The sequence below is a fragment of the Canis lupus genome, chromosome 33 (genome assembly GCF_003254725.2).
Source record: "Canis lupus dingo isolate Sandy chromosome 33, ASM325472v2, whole genome shotgun sequence".
Taxonomy (NCBI): domain Eukaryota; kingdom Metazoa; phylum Chordata; class Mammalia; order Carnivora; family Canidae; genus Canis; species Canis lupus.
The window spans coordinates 9427983-9441519 of NC_064275.1; the positions used below are offsets into that span (position 1 = coordinate 9427983).

Below are 13537 nucleotides of genomic sequence, written 5' to 3' on the forward strand. Positions count from 1 at the left end.
AAAAGAACATGCGCATGTGCCTAGGAAGAGTCATTGAAGTGCAATCCCAAAATGCTTAGCGCTGTTTTCTCAGTGTTGGGATTTCAATTGGCATTTACTTTCTTCTTCCTATCTTTACACAGTTACCATGATTTCACAACTAGCATGTAATTTCTATATAAATTTTATATAAAGACTATGTAAAGAAACTATTTTATGGTAAAAAAAAATAATGCTATTTCAGTACAACCCAATATCCTTACAATAAATAGCTTTATTGATTTATAAAAACTAGTATGCACACTGTTTAAAGAATAACTAGAAGTGAGAAATTATTACACAGGCTCTACATAGTCTCCAGCTTGTAAAATACTGTATAGGCATACCTTGTAGATAATGCAGATCTGGTTTCAGACGATCATAATAAAGTGAATATTGCAATAAAGTAAATACCAGAATAAGGCAAGTCACATTACTTTTTGGTTTCCCAATGCTTAAAAATTTCTGTTTACACTATACTGTAGTCTATTGTGTGTAATACCATTATGTCTAGATAGATAGATAGATGATAGATAGATAGATAGATGATAGATAGATACATAGATACATAGATACATAGATAGATAGCATATATAGATACTAATAGATTTATTACTAAAACTTGGTAGCCATCATCTGAGCTTTTAGCAAATCATAATCTTTTTGCTGGTAGAGAGTCTTGCCTTGATGTTGACGGCTGATGACTGATTGGGGTGATGGCTGGTGAAAGCTTGGGGTGGTGTGACAATTTCTGAAAATAAGACAATAAAGTTTGCAGCATCAATTCACTTTTTTTTTGGAGGGGTGTACATTTTATTGGAAACCTTCAATACTCTTCAGACAGAACACAATGTCTTCAGCTGAGGCTCTCATGTGGCCTACAGAACAAACTGAGATTTTTTGATTCAGGGCAAAGAGAGGGACAGCATAGAAAATCAGTGCTTAGTTTGCCAAAAGGACCCTCTCACCAATGCTCTTCAGCCAGCTTATCAGCTTTTACCATAGTTTCTCCAATGGGTCCCACCTTAGAGAAGGCCTGTTCTGGGAGGTGGTCATATTTACCTGCCAAAATCTGCTGGAATCCTTTGATGGCCTCCTTCATAGGTACCAGCTTCCCCATATGATCTGTGAAAAACCTAGCAATTCAGAATGGCTGACACAAGAAACTCTGTATTTTCTGTGCATGGGACACAGTCAACTGGTCTTGCTCAGAAAGTTCATCCATACCCAGGACGGCAATGATGTCCTGGAACAATATGTAGTCCTGTAGGATCTACTGGACTCTCATGGGCAACATCATAATATTCATTTGCATAACATTGGTATCCATGATTTGAGAGGTCAAATTCAGAGGGTCCAAAACTAGATAGATGAGCAACTGAGCAATAGCATGGGACAGCACAGTGGTAGCACTTAAATGGGCAAAGGTAGTAGCCGAGGAGGGTCAGCCAAGTCATCAGCAGGCACATAGATAACCTGTACAGAGGTAACAGATCCCTTTTTGGTGGTGGTGATTCCTTCCTATGTTGTACCCATGTCAGTGGCCAAGGCATAGCCCACAGCAGAAGAAATTCTGCACAGTAAAGCAGACACCGCAGAGCCAGCCTGGGTGAAGCAAAAGGTATTATCAACAAATGACAGTATATTGTGACCCTCTTGGTCTCTGAAGTATTCAGCAATAGTCAGTCCATTTAGAGCTACCCAGGCATGAGCCCTAGATGGTTCATTCATTTGACCACACACCAGTGCTACCTTGGGGGAAGCATCTTTTAAGTTGATAACACCAGATTCAATTACTTCATAGTATGTCATTGCCTTCACAGTTCCTCTTCACAACACCAACAAATACAAAGTGACCACCATAGGCTTTGATGACATTGTTGATTAGCTCCATGATCAATACTGTCTTGCCAATTCTAGCACCACCAAGGAGCTCAGTTTTGTCACCCTTGGCACAGGGAGCCAGCAGATCCACAACCTTGATACCAGTAACCAGAATTTCCTGCTCCACACTCATCTCTATGAACTCAGGAGCCTCAGCATGAATAGGTGTAAACTGTTGGTTTTGATGGGAGCTCCCTCATTAGCAGGTTTTCCAATGACATTCATGATTCTGTTCAACGTCTCAGAACCAAGGGGAATTTTGACTGGTGTAATAGAATCCAGGACTTTCTGGCCTCTAACTAAGCCTTCAGTATCATCCATAGCAATAGTCCTCACTGTGCTCTCACCCAAATGCTGGGCCACCTCCAAAACCAGTCTGGTCTCTTTGCCTTGCTCTTCCAGTGGATTTAGGTTGGGTGGTAATCGGTCATCAAACTGGACACCCACCACTGCACTGATGACTGCCACTACATCCCCAGTGGCAGCCCCTCCCTTCAGAGAAGGAGATGTTTGGGTGGTATAGTTTCTGGCAGGTGGGAGTGCTGCTGGAGTGGCCCATAGTAAGACCCGGACTTGGGGTAGCAGTGCTGAAGGGCTGAGTCCCCACAAGGCCCTGGAGGCCAGAGTAGCAGTTACACAAACTACAAAACCCAAGATGGCAGAAACTTAGTGTGAACTCTAACTTGCCATTCAGTTTCTCTGTAGCACGTGATGCTGTGATAGCATTTTACCCCCAGTAGACCTTCTTTCAAAATTGGAGTCAATTTTTTCAAAGCCCACCCCTGCTTTATCAACTAATAAGAATTAGAACAAAATTTGTTGTTATTTCAACAATATTCACTGCAACTTCACCAAGAATAGTTTCCATCTCAAGCAACCACTTTCTTTGTTCATCCTTAAGAAGTAGCTTATATGTGAAAATTTTATCATGACCTTGTAACAGTCCGGTAACGTCTTCAGACTCCATCTCCAATTCTAGTTCTCTTGTTGTGTCCACCATAGCGGACTTATTTCCTCCATGGAAGTCTTGAACCCCTCAGAGTCTTCCAGGAGAGTTCGAATCAACTTCTTCCAAACTCCTATTAGTGGTGATATCTGGCCACTTTTCATGAATCTTAAGTGTTTTTAATGGCATCTAAAATGGTAGGTCCTTTCCAAAAGGTTTTCAATGTACTTTATCCAGATCCATCAGAGGAATCACAGCTAATGGCAGCTATAATCTTATGAAATGTATTTCTTCTTTTTTTAAGGTGTTATTTATTTATTCATGAGAGATACAGAGAGAGGCAGAGACACAGGCAGAAGGAGAAGTAGGCTCCCTGTGAGTAGTTCGATGTGGGACATGATCTCTGGACCAGAATCACACCCTGAGCCAAAGGCAGATGCTCAACCAATAAGCCATCCCGGTGCCCCCAAATGTATTTCTTAAATAGTAAGGCTAGAAAGTTACTCTTTGATCCATGCACTACAAAATGGATGTTATGTTAGTAGGCATGAAAACAACATTAATCTCATTGTACATCTCCATTAGAACTCTTGGGTGACCATGTACATTGTCAATGAGTAGTAATATTTTGAAATAAATCCTTTCTGTTTTTAGCAGTAGGTTTCTACAGTGGGCTTAAATTACTCAGTAAACGGGACCACCTGGGTGGCTCAGCGATTGAGTGTTGGTCTGCCTTTAGCTCAGGTGGTAATACCAGAGTCCCGGGATCGAGTCCCATGTCAGGCTCCCTGCATGGAGCCTGCTTCTCCCTCTGCTTATGTCTCTGCCTCTTTCTCTGTGTCTCTCATGAATAAATAAATAAAATCTTAAAAAAAATATTCAGTAAACCATGTTGTAAATAGATGTGTTGCCATCTAGCCTTCTTGTTCCATTTCTAGAGCATAGACAGAATAGATTTAGCGTAATTCTTAGGTCCTAGAATTTTCAAAATAATAAATGACCATTGGCTGCAACCTAAGTCACGATCTACATTAGCCCCTGAAGGGAGAGCCAGCTAGTCCTTTGAATCTTTGAAGCCAGGCACTGACTTCTTCTCTCCAGCTATGGAAGTCCTAGATGGCATCTTTTTCCATATAAGCCTCTCTCATCTACACTGAAAAATCTATTGTTTAGTGCAATGACTTTCATTTATTTTCTTTAGGTAGATTTTCTGGATTATTTGCTGCAGCTTCTATACCAGCACTTACTGTTTCATCTTATACTTTTATGTTATGGAGATGGCTTCTTTCATTAAGCCCCATGAACCATCCTCGGCTACTTTCAAACTTCTCTTCCTTTGATTTTTCACCTTTCTCAGACTTCACAGAATTGAAGAGAATTAGAGTTTTGCTCTGGACCAGGCTTTGGCTTAAGGGAATGTTATGGTCAGTTTAATCTTTTATCCAAACCACTCAAGTTTTCTCCATATCAGCAATCAAGTTGTTTTGCTTTCCTATCATTTATGTGTTCACTAAAGTAACAGTTTCAAATTCCTTCAATAACTTTTGCTTTGTCTTTAAAACTTGGCTAAAAAATAAAATAAAATAAAATAAAACTTGGCTAATTCTTTAATATAAGACCCATCGCTTTTGGCCTATCTTAGCTTTCAACATGACTTTTTTACTAAGATTAATTATTTCTAGCTTTTAATTTCAAGTGAGACATGCAACTAACTCCTCCTTATTTGAACACTTAGAGACCATTATAGGGCTATTTGGCTTAACTTCAATATTATTGTGTTTCAGGAAATGAGAGCCTTGAGGAAAGAGAGAGAGACAGAGAAACAGCCAGTCAGTGGAGCAGTCAAAACACAGAGAACATTTAGTGATTAAGTTCACTGTCTTATTTGGGGACAGTTTTTGACTCCTGAAAACAATTATGATAGAAACATCAAAGATGTCTGATAGCAGTTCAGTCACATCTTTAGACTCCATCTCTGATTACAAACTACCATAACAATACAATAATAATTTAAAAGTTTGAAATATCGTGAAGATTACCAAAGTGTGATACAAAAACATCAAGTGAGCAAATATTGTGGAAAAAATGGTGCTGATAGACTTGGTTGCCACAGGGTTGCCACAAATCTTCTATTTATAAAAAATGCAATATCTGTGAAACACAACAAAGCAATGGAAAATAAAATGAGGTATATTTTTTCAGGAGCACACAGAACATATATGAAATTTTCTAATGTTCTAAGGCACAGTGGGAGGCTCAAAAAAATGACCGTGAAACAATCACAGAGGTGACATTCTATGATCCCAATGTGACAGCAAAATAATTATATCTAAACTCTTGTCATTTGGAAATATCAAAACATATTTCTAAATAACTAATGGGTAACAGAAATTGTAATTGAATAAACTAAGCATTAGAATCGAAAGAAAGTGAAAGCTTTTTATGCATTAACACAGAGAAGACCAAAGTTTGACTTTGAGGGAAAGTTATACCATCAGTAGACATTACATATCAAAATACATATATGTAGACATATTTGCAGACCACCTGGCCCTCAGACACATATGTCCCTGGAGGAAATAGCTCTGCACAGATACAGGATGGCTACGGGCAAGCCTGGGTGGGAGGCTGGGACCCGGGGTCATGAGCTCCTGGAAAAAAGAAAAAAAAAATATGTTTTTTTCTTTTGTATATATATATTATATTATATATATATATAATATATATATAAAGTATGACTTAAGCATTTTGATTACAAAAATCAGAAAAAGTAAAATAAAAAAATTAAAAATGATTGATTTAAGAAAAATGAGAATTAGAACTTATAAAATAAAAAAAACATAAAGACCAAAGACAGAATTGTCAAGAACATAATCTACAAATTTAAGAAGAATAATAAAATAGTAAATAATTTTGAATAAGGATGGAAGAAAGTATAGGTAAGTAACAATGGAATTGAAAGGAAGAGTATAGCTATGTTTAGAATGGAAAAAAATCATAAAAATACTCATATCCATAGTAGTATAAAGCTAATCAAACATTTATTAGAAAAAATATATCTTAAGATATTTTTTGAAACTTAAATAAAATTGACTTCTAAATATTAAAGAAATCAAACTGGCAATTAAAAGTCTAACCACAAAAATATAGTTGTTTTTCAGATAAATTTTTATCAAACTCAGGATCATACCAAAAAGTAGTATATTTTATGAATACAGATATATGTTACAAACTATAAAGACATGAATGTCATTAATACAGTTACTTGTAATTATCTTTGTAAGTAAATAAGCATGAAGAGATGGAGAAGAAAACTTCATGTATAATTGCCTAAAAAAAGTAAATGGACATTTGAAAAAATAAGAAAATGTTAATGTATCTTTAATCTTTGTGTTGGGTCAGAAAGGGTTCTGAATAAATTTCCCCTAAAATGTGCCACTTAGGCACATGAAATATTTTGAGCGGAAAACAATCAAGACCTAGCAAACGCAAGAAAAATTTTTTTTTTTAATTTTTTATTGATTTATGATAGTCACAGAGAGAGAGAGAGAGAGAGAGAGGCAGAGACACAGGCAGAGGGAGAAGCAGGCTCCATGCACCGGGAGCCCGACGTGGGATTCGATCCCGGGTCTCCAGGATCGCGCCCTGGGCCAAAGGCAGGCGCTATACTGCTGCACCACCCAGGGATCCCAAGAAAAATTTTTACCTCTCCCTAAAGCACCTAAAATAATTCAGATAGGGGCCTGGTGCAGAAAGAGAGCTACTACCAACAGATAACATTTTATCTGAATGAACTATCTGTATGGAAGGATAAACTTCCAATTACCATCTTCTCTTCTTTTTTTGTCCTATAACTCACTCTCCTTGCCTTTGAGACCCCACAGCTCAATCCCATTCCTGAGCTCAAGATGCCATATAAGCTTCAATTGCCCAGCTTGTTCTTGGTGTTTCATACTCTAATGGGGCCCCCATATATACGCAATTATTTTTTTCTTCTGCTAATCTATTTTATGTTAATGTGATTATTAATAGACCAGTCAAAGAACTTAGAAAGTTAGAAGGGAATTCATTTCCTCCTCAACAAGTGCATAAGTATATATTTTGTTTTTCTGTAATTTGTATGTTTCAAATTTTATTTAAAAGATAAATATGAAAAATAGAGTGTGGATAGGAGTATATAAGCATAAACCGATGAAGTGCTTACAAAAAATGTTAAGCAAGGTAAGGAAGTAGTAGTGTCATAGACTGAAAAAACATTTTTCCCCCTTATATGGTTGATGAACAGCTTGAACAAAAATCTATTTTGCTAAGCACTTCATATCATTATGAATTCAGGCAAAGGGCAAGGAGAGTTTTTGCTGATCTCTGGTCATTTTTTAGGCATTCCATTTTCCATGAACTTGACATAAATGACCTAATTAATCTTCACTCTGATTCCATGGAGAAGTAATATACCCAATACACAGGGAATAGCTCAATGAAAGGTAAATAATCTGCCTAATTTCAATTTTTAGTAATCGGTGGGAAAGGTTTACTCCAAAATCAGTTTAACTCCAAAATGTATGTCCTTTTCACTATAGCTTAGTAATAACCTGTTGTTGATAATGATGATGATGATGATGATGATGACGACGACGATAGCAGCTACTGTGTTTAGGCACTGATTCAAATGCTTCAATATGTGATATCTGAATTAGTTCTCAAAAGAACTTCTTATTTTATTATCTCATTTTACACATAAGGAATTTGAGGTTTAGAAAGAGCAAATAAAGTGTCTAGTGTGTCACTGCCAGTGCTCTAGAACCACAAATACAGAGTTCAAAGTCAAGGCTTGTGACATTAAATACTAGATTGACTCTCACAAAGTAAGTTAGAACCTGGTAGTAGGTGAGACAGACCCAGTTTTAATTCGAACCTGGTAGTAGGTGAGACAGACCCAGTTTTAATTCGTCTGCCGCACAGACAGTGTTTAGAAGCCCTCTTTCAGACTTCCACTGACAAGGTCAAAAAGTGTAGTGTTCTCTTTACTCTAGGAGAAGGCACCATGGTCAAGACCTCCAGTGGATGGAAAGGCTGTACTCGATCTGCACAATGAATCATGGTAAGTAGAATATTTCACAGAAGCCATATAACTTTTCTCTGACTGTCCCTTACGTCAAGCCTTAACACCAGCCTCTGATTTACAGTTGGCAGAAATGGTGGATCTTTAAGTGATTTTATGTTTTATGACTTCACACAGATCTATCTTGGAGTCAAATGAAATAAACACAAGATGATGCTCCATTTGCAGACCTGGTCTTCTTCTTGATTCAGTGAGTAAAGGGAATATCGTACAGAAGGAACTCAGCCTCTATGAGTACCAGTTTCCTCATCATGAACATGGAGTAAGTAAGGCAATGAGGTACATGAAAAGAGCATTGCAAATTGCAAGCTATCATTTTAACATTGGTTACTATGATTTTAGGGGACAATGCTTTATTTTTATTTCCTTTTCTTCCTTCAAGGAGTACTATGGTTCCTCTTCTGTCTTCCCTTCTTCCCTGCCCAGTGAAATTCTTACTTTTAAATAAAAAGGGGAGAAAGAACAGAATTGATTAGATCTATTCAGCACCTCAGCCCTTGTTTCCATATTTTATGTCACTAACCATCAGAAAATCAATTTCAAAATTCCACTTTCTAGAGATATTTAATGAGAATGGAATCGCAGAACTGAAGAACAAGTTAGAAGCCAGGATTAGGGAATGTTTACTTATATAGAAAATGGATGAAACAGAGGGTTGAGAGAGAGAAGAGGGCAAGAGGACAAGGCGAAGGGATAGAAAGGGAGGGGAGAAGAGAGGGAAAACATCAGAAAAAAGACATAACATTGAGAATCCCACATATTTAATTATGTGGTTTTAGAAAGCAGACAAATTTAAGAAGGTGGCAGGATAGAAGCAATCAGTTAAAAAGATAGTAAAAAGAAGATAATTGTGTCAATAACATAGTATTATATGATATAATTATCTACAAATTATTGAGGGTCTAATATGAACCTTATTACTTGTTGCACATATTTAACTAATCACCAAAAGAATGCTATTGTCAGTTAATCAGAGATTAGTGGATTGGTACTAATTTATTCAGTTATGTCTAGAGCAATAGGGTCACATACCACAAACCTAACTATACATGTGTTGAGACATTACAGGGAAGAGACAGCAGGCAATATGGTTCAAGAAAAGAAATAGGCACCAAAACAAAGAACTGGATCAAATTTTTTAAAACCTAGCTAATTTTTATGGTAATTATATGGGTCAGTGTAGGTGAAATATAACCACAGATTCTATAGTTGTTTCTAAATGTTCGTAAATGAACACTGACATAGCTGTCAGTGGAATGTGTTATAGTGATCTATCATTGAAGGTTCTGCTGACCCTCGAAGACATGTAATCAACTCTCACAGTCTCAACATCCATCTCCTCTCTACCTCACAAAATGCCACCCCCCTTCTTGCTGACCCCCATTCAGGAATAGCTATAAATAGCTATTGTCAGGAACACATTTTTTATAAAAATTTACCAATTCTTAAACCAGATCCAGTAAAATAGATATTTTCACAAGCAGACACGTACTGACTCTGCTAGTTTTTTTCTCCCAATTCTTACTCATCCGAAGACCATAAAATCATCCCCCTTAACTATTTTCCCTTTCCCCAAGTGGCTTCAGGCTACTAAACCTTCTCATAACTGGAGTAGTCACACACACACACACACACACACACACACACACACACAGCTAAAGAATATTCAATATGGATTGAACATACAGATCTTAAAATTTTTTGTTGCTCTGATTGTTGGTTGTAGTGGCTAATGCAAATATAGCATCATTAGCATATGATGAAAACTTTCAGTGGCCAAAATTCCCTTGAAACAATGCAGAGGAAAGATTTTTTTAAGAAGTTAAAAAAACAGAAATGCTTGATGGGTTTATTGTTTGTGTCCCACAATTCCTAAACTAGAACCCCAGCCAAGAAGACTGAGGACAAGAAGTCAGTTTTTTCTGCTTTCAAGTAAAAACCACATAAACATGTGTGTGACACACACATTCATGTACATACACTATTTATTTATTTATTTATTTATTTATTTATTTATTTATACTTAAATTCATTTATTTAAAATATAGTATATTATTAGTTTCAGAAAGAGAGATCAGTGATTCATCAGTCTTATATAACATCCAGCTCATTATATCACGTGCTCTCCTTCATGTCTATCACCCAGTTATTCCCCAACCCTCCTCCATAGTGACCCTCAGTTTGTTTCCTATGATTAAGAGTCTTTTTAAAAGTATTATATTTATTTGTTTGTTTGTTTGTTTATTTATTTATTCATGAGAGACACAGAGAAAGGCAGAGACACAGGCAGAGGGAGAAGCAGACTCCCTGCGGGGAGCCCGTTGGAGGACTGGATCCCAGGACTATGGGGTCACAACCAGAACCAAAGGCAGACGCTCAACCACTGAGCCACCCAGGTGCCCCTGATTAAGAGTCTCTTATGATCTGTCTTGTCTCCTTCTCTGATTCTTTTTTATACATATTTGTATATCATAGGTTTTCTTTTTCAGAATGGAGGGGGACACAGAGTTTAGGCTTCAAGATGTTTATTACAGATAAAAACCTTTAGAAAGAAAAGAGAAGACCAAGGATTGGGCTGAGGTAAAGGATGCACTATGATGCTGAACTGATAAAGCTTCTATCAACCTGGAGGGGAACTCTAGAGTGACTATTGGCAGGCAGATTACCCCATGTCAGGTAGAAACATCTGGACCTTTCTGTCCTCATCTTGCTCAATGACTGGTTGTAAACAGTCCAAAGAAGTTGAAGAAGAGCATAATATACCACCCCAAGATATGCCTCTTTGGCATAAGGATTATTTTGAGCTGATTATTTTTAAGAAACAGAAGATATAGGAAGAGTTCTGAAAACTAAGTAGGTTAATCTTTCCTCAAGATACATCTCTATTTGTAAAGAAAATCTGAATTTGTAAGGTTGTCCTCCTCTCTCTATACCTAGAAGTGCAGGGTGGCCAAATTCCTAGAAACTCTTACCAATGGAGAAGGCAGTGATTTAAATCTGCATAACAACCATATCCTTGTTTACTGTTTTTTTGCCTAATAATCTTCCATAATTGGCTTTCCTTCTCTCAACATCTTTTGTCTTTAGCTGAAGATGGCATTTAAGGTGGCTGACTTGGGCCATTTTGAGGAGTTCCTTAGTTTTCCTGGGTATCCCCCATATATATAGGAATTATACATGTTATTTAACTTCTGTTAGATTTTTTCCTTTACTCTGTCTTTATTATGAGAGGTGGTGGTGGTAGGGAAGGCAAGGGTGTTTCAGCCAAGAACCTAGAAGAATAGAGGGAAAATTATTTTGTCCCCTACTAATGGCATTATCTGGGATGCAGAGGCTCTCTGCAGCTAGAACATACTTTGAAGGAGCTACATTGGAGACTTCTGTTAAGGAGTTGGGATGAGTAAAATTGTTTTCTCCAGCTGATATCTCTGTAAAATATCACTTATAGAGCTGGTACCAACGAACAGGGTTGCAATTCATGCATTCAGGAATATCATGATGTATAGGAATTTCTAAATCCTTTCCTTGACTGACAATTTCTCCCTTTGATATCCCCAAGGAACAAATCAGGACAAATTAGTACTTTATTATTAGGTGCAGCTCCATTCTCTAATATAAAATGCTAGCAAACTAAGCAGAAGGAATTAAGATCTTTCTCCCTAAACAACATAGACCTGAAGACTTAGAAAATAGACCTCCTTTACCTAGTCCTAAACATTTGAAAACCATACCTGAATCCAATTCTTATTACCCATCCTGAGCAAATTTGTGAATGAGAAGATTAAGCAGAAAAGGAAAGCTAACCCCAATGGTTAGAGCAGAGATGACTTGAGATTTCTTACTTGAGCATATTGTCCAGGATCACAAACCCAAGAATGTTCATGAAGGAGAAGAACATGCTCACATGCTCTTCTGCCATCAACTCTTTATAAAGCTCTAATCATTGCAAGCAAGGTTTCTAAATTAGGAAACCAAATATCGCTCTCAAGCTTGTCTCAATGCCAGCATTTAGGATTTAAAGGAATCCAAGAGGAAAAGAGTAAAGAAAGAAAAATTAATTGTATTCCTGTAAAGAAAAGGAACAGACTCATACTTCTCCAAGCTTTGATTTATCCTCTTGGGCTATGATCATTAAGTCCTTTGGGAGAGCAAACTCTATGGTCATGGCGCCTTAAATTATCCTGGCATTTGGCCAAGAAAGATTTGTAATTCTAATCTATAAAGTTGAAAAGTAGAGATGGGACAGGGCAGAAAGAGAGTGAATGCTTCCTCTCCTTTAGATTCTTTAATTTTTGTGCAATTAAAGAGAATATGACTTTCTAACAGACATTTTAATAAATTGCTATAATCTGCAATTTCTCTGAACACTCCCACTCTTCTAGGAACCTTATGCTATTATGTCGCTGTTGCTAAAACTTTCAGTTCTAGGTACATTTCCAATTCTCAGAATACTCTATCTCTCCTTGTCAGCCAGCTAGATACTCTAAATGAATTATAAGGTTAAAGATGGTTTTGTCTTTTTCTCCTTTAGACTGAGAGAACAAGAAGTGAAATAGGTAGAATTATGACCCCTCACCGTTAATTTCTTTTCTCTTTTCTAACAGTTGCCTGTGAAGATCTTCTAGTGCTCTGATAAACTCTTACAGAAGTGGGATTAGATGTCAAAGTAGAAGCTGCCAGGAGAACCTCTGAGAGAAGTATTGTTAGGTAAAGATGGTTTATAGCTGTTGTGCCTCAAGAGGGTCCTCTTGGTCTTGTGCCCAGAGTGGGATAAAAAGCTATGGGTTCTAGCTGAAAGCTTCATGGTTGGTGATGTTATAGGTTGAGGCAGTTTGAAATTCAAAAGTTCAATTTCAGCCTGAGGTCAGTCTCTTCTGAATGATTAATCTATGGACAAGCAGATTTTTATGTTTTTAAATAACTAATATAAGAAAGAAAATATTTGGAAGCTGGGATAGCACAGATGTGTGTGTGTATGTGTGTACATTGGCTCAAGCTGTTGGGAGCGAGGTGGGGGCAGACAGCAACTGTGACATGAAGATTGTAAGCTGATACCTTGGAAGATCTGAGCAAGTGAATGTGCCAGTGGCCTCAGGTATCTGGTGGTTTTATGAGTTGGAAACCAGGAATGGTTCTTTTACTGTATTCCAGTAAATTTCTATGAGTGACAGAGAATAGAAGCTTTAGGACACAGTGCTGAGACAGAGGTCCACGGGATTGGTTGTTGCAAGTCTAGCAAAACATAAGCATTAAATGCTGTTAATTTGAGCCTCAGAAATCAAATGTAGTCAATTATTGTTGATGTGATTACAATGCAAATTGTACCATCAGTACTAGAGTAACTGTTCTGGAGTGGAGCAAGCCTGGGAGTCTAAGGAGGTGTACTCAGGGAAGGAAAGAAAAAAAAAAATAGAAGAGTGGTGGCTGTTTGTCTGTAGGAAGCATTGCTTCCCATTTACAGCCTTACAGCCCACAGGGCTGCCTTAGGCTGCATGCTGGTGGAAACTTTGAAAATCTTGTGGCAGTTGACGTTTGCTTATTCTTTCACATATTAATTCCTAAAACTC

The 13537-nt window shown here is 37.4% G+C and overlaps 1 pseudogene; it reads right to left on the reverse strand.

Moving 5' to 3' along the window:
• Positions 1 to 235: 235 nt before the first annotated feature.
• On the reverse strand, positions 236 to 2902 carry LOC112641629 (ATP synthase subunit beta, mitochondrial-like; annotated as a pseudogene).
• Between the last annotated feature and the right edge of the window lie 10635 nt (positions 2903 to 13537).